Source organism: Cimex lectularius, unplaced genomic scaffold (assembly GCF_000648675.2).
Source record: "Cimex lectularius strain Harlan isolate CLEC.00 unplaced genomic scaffold, Clec_2.1 scaffold22, whole genome shotgun sequence".
Classification (NCBI taxonomy): domain Eukaryota; kingdom Metazoa; phylum Arthropoda; class Insecta; order Hemiptera; family Cimicidae; genus Cimex; species Cimex lectularius.
Window position 1 is genome coordinate 1823214 of NW_019392657.1, and position 4687 is coordinate 1827900.

Sequence of the window (4687 nt, forward strand, 5' to 3'; positions counted from 1 at the left end):
AAGGCTCAGTTTGATTTCTACTTTGAGAATAGGAATGAAATAACTAGTTAAAAAATTCTGGGAAGATTACTCTGTTAGGAATGATATATTAAAGAAGACAGTCAATACATTGTATGATTTTCATTGATAGAAATTGCGTGGAAACAACTCCAATTTTTAAGGATAATTGGAGTTATATTGTCAGGTCCCCTTCTTTTTCTAAGAGTCTAGGAGTATGAGAATGTAATTTATTAGTGTGAATGGAAACAGAATTTTGCTTTTACAGAAAATATTATTTAATATATATTTTATAAAATAACCAATCTTGCTTTCTGGTTAATATTGTCTTATAAAAAGACAAAATGTGAGTCAAATGAGTGAAACAAATGAATTTTATTTATTAAATCCTATGGCACAAAATCTTACTTTATCATAGTCCCATGGCCATCTACTTCAATGCTATGAATACCATTGAATTCACCAACTTTACACCTCAAACTCAACCTAAAATCTTTTATCATACCTGTCTTAAGATCTCACTCACACACATGTAATGGCAAAATCTTTATATATATATATGGCAAAATAAAATACTTACGTGGTACAAGTGGTATAAGCTGATAAAAGAAATCAACTCCATTTTTCTCTATATTTGCAAATAGGATTTTATTGTTTTAGATATCAAAATGTTATTTATATGCCACTTCAAATTTGTAATTGTTGTACAGAATCGATAATTACACAGCCAAATTGTTTGTGAACTCGTAGAATTGAAGGAAATTGTGGCTGTGCAATCATGTTCAAATGTTCAACAAATTCCCACAATCACCAAAGTATTTAGGTATATTAGGAATGTGTTCATCTATGTTAGGAATTTTGTGTAGATTTTGTATAAAATTTGAGCCTATTTTATTCAGAAATAGACATTTACATTTTCCTAGTTAAAAACGTAATACGCTTTTGTTTAATATTATTTTTTTGCTATTGTCATCGCTTTTCAAAATGCTGGTTGTCAACAATGGTATTTTATTCAGGATTATGTACTATGTACACTCCTTGCATAAAATCAATAAATAATACAAATACCTAAACACAGATCAATAAATAATACGACATATTTTATTAATGTTCTTTCATTTCAAACTTTTTGACAAGGTTATTTTTACTGAAAATTTGAATTATGTTTAGGTATTTACAAATAATATTAACCACAATCATAATAATTAGTTTTTATCATGAAATAATTTCTAATAATTTGTAATTATGACATGAATAACATGTAATAATTAGTAACAGGAAACAATGTTTAAGTGAATTTAAATTCCTGAGAAATGCAGCAACCTAGTTTGAAACATTTTCAATTTTTAAAAAGTGTTTAACAAGCTAAACAAATTAAAGTGCTGATTATACATGTCTTAAGGTAAATGTTTAATAATAAGTAGCTGAATGACGAAAACATTACCAATTTCCTATAAATGTTTGTTTATAGCTAATGTTGAGTATATATACATATAGATTTATTTATACACTGCATGGTAAATAAAGAAAACATAACATTTTTGGACATAATATATTATTACTAAACTATAAATTTTATCATGTCTCAAGCTTTCTTATACAACATTTATAAGGCAGAGATTATTGATGATTGTACACAGTTTTCAATATTCAGTCGACTCTAAATAATTCGAAACCCAAGGAACTACAAAAATAATTTGAATTATCAAGGGGAAAGAAAAAAATCAAACAGTTGTATATAAAACGGTAAAAATAGTGAAAAAGTGGAAATATATTAACTGTAAAATTAAACTTTGTTATGTATTGAAGGTAGTATTGTTTCAATATGTCCTGCCATCGTTTGTGATGATCCTGAGAACACATTGACAAAATAATGAACGCTGAACATAAACTAGAAAAACTTCTAAGACACTTTAGGCGGTAAAAAAGTAAACTTATATGTGGAAATTTAAAGAAACATGAAAAAGTTTAAATTATAAAGTGGGGAAGTGGCTCTATTTTAATTTACAGAATCTCTTTCCCCTTGTTATAACAAATATTTCATTTACCATATATCAAAATACATTGAATTTTTTCAATTTACAAAAGTGACCTGCTGAGGAGTTTGTACTATCAAGAAATTTGAATTATCAAGTTTCAAATTAACAAGAGCCAACTGTATAATGCTTTTATATATATTATAAATATATTATTATTTATCTATAATATATATTATTATTATATATATTTATAATATATATGATATAGCACAGTATAAATACATCTATCCATAGACATTATGCTTTTTGAATTATTTCAACTACTGTATTTGCATCAGATGGAATTTAATTTAATTTTGTAGTTATAATATATTCATTAAATAAATAAGATATGCAAGAAAATAAAATAAATATAGTTATAATGGTGCCAATTATTTTATTATTATTCAAAGATATTTAAAATATAACCAATGTGTGAATTTTAATAATTAACATTTTTTTAAATACACTTTTATTATGGCTATAACAAAAATATTAGTTTTTAATTGTTTTTATGTTGTATATTTATTGTTATAAAAACAGGCTTTGAAACGAATGTACAATTTTTGTATATTAATACTGTTTATTTTAATAAGAAAATCACATAATATTGTCAATAATCTTCTAGCTATTTGAGAAATAAATATACCAATTTGCAAACCAATGTACTCACACATAAATCTTTGAAGATTATGACTTAAATAATAAAGCTATGAGATCAGGATGAAGCCATAAAAGTAAAAAAAAAAAACCAACTTGTTTTCTGATGTTGAACTTTCGGCTGTATTTGACGCCTTCCTCAGGGCTCTATTTAATTAAGAGCAATTTGTTTTATTACACATTATATATAAAATTATAAGGATTATTCAACTAACTTAATTGGGTTGGTTTTTATGGGTTCATCTCTGATCTAGCTTTATTATTTATCATTGAAGGCCAACTACCTTATTATAACTTTAAATAAAAGTTTTAGTTTTGAGGAAATACATGTAAGAGTAGAAATTTGTTTTATATCAAATAATTCAAAAATTGCCATTATTCAGAATGTAAATACAGTTTATATTAAACTGTTTTGTTGTATATGAAGTCCTTTACATATAAGAATGTTCCCATGAATGTTAAAACATGAAGATTTTTTTTCTTGAATTTATTCCATGGTGTCCCATTATGTTTTTTTTCTCTCGTATTTATGTAATATGTTGGGCACTTTTTAAAAAATAGTCTTCTATATACTTGAAAACATTCACACTATGAACAGATTTGTTTTACTTAAGAAAAGGCACAACTATAGGAAGAAGAAACAAATTCATAGACGTACACATAAGAGAATAAACTGCTTTTTTACTTAAACAATAAAGAGAAACAAAAAATATAGTTTCTATCAAACCAAAGTATTGTAAACAAAAACAAAATAATAAATTACACTTTTTACATAGCTGTTAATTTTTTCATTCATCAAATTAATGTACATTACAAATATGTTTTTGTAAACCTATTTACATATGTACAAAGGAAGGTGCCAAGCATTTCATAACCAAATTTTCAAATTGATTATTTAACATCAATTTATGTTTTATTTTGACATTTTTGTTTTGAAACAAGCTTAAGCTTGTCAACGATAAAATCGGTACACATTTTATTAATGTCAAGTTGAACGTTTTACTTATTTATTTTATTTTAAATGTAATACTTAAAACTTTGAATTAATTGGGTGTACAATACTTTAAACATGAAAGTATTTGATGATTGCAAGAAACTTAAAAATGTTTTATTCAAAAAAGTTTGAGGAAATTGATGTTTTGATTAAAAATTTTATATACCTAAATCAAAAAATATGCAAAATTTGTATTTCATTTTTTTTAAATATTTTATGTTTGAAACAAATAAGGGTTTAATCCCTAGTGACAAATCACTTTCAAAAATCACTACCATTATAAACAACAACAAATTATACTTTGTTGCATGTCCTTGCTTATGTTTAAACAAATTTAATTTAAAAAAAAAAGAATATGTACAATCAGTTTACATACATCATCATATTTTTGTAAATTTTGGATGTTATTTAATTCATTTGAATACATATTTAATTTTAATTAGTTAAAATCTTAAGGAAAAGTTATTAGACCCTGAGTTTTCTCTCTAATTTTTCTCATATCCTCTATCATTACAAATTTGTACATTTAAAAAACTGGAAAGATTAATTCTCATATAGAAAAAGATAGAAAATCGTTTGAACAATCTAAAGTGGCATATTTTATCTTGAAGATATAGAGAAAAAACAGCCTGGTTAGAGAAGGAATCAGGCATACGAGAACGAGGCATGAAAACTGAATGGATCTATTAAATTTGGAAAATTTATTAACACAGCTCATGCATAAAAGTGCACATATCACAACTTTAGTGCAAACGTTCTACCTCCCCCCTATAAAGTTTACGTTAGTAGTTAGTAATTTTAGTTATTTAAAAGTAATTAAAAGAAATCGCTTATTCCTGAAAGTATGTTTCAGACAGTGTTTTTTATTTTACTTAAAATATTGGGCTTTTAAAGTGTTTTATATGATATTTGTATGTTGTATTTGTTATGGTTTGTACATGTTCTTTATTAAGATCCCTTGAAGTATATGAAAAGAAAAAAAAAAAAAAAAGAAAAAATACAGTGCCCTTGTTATTCC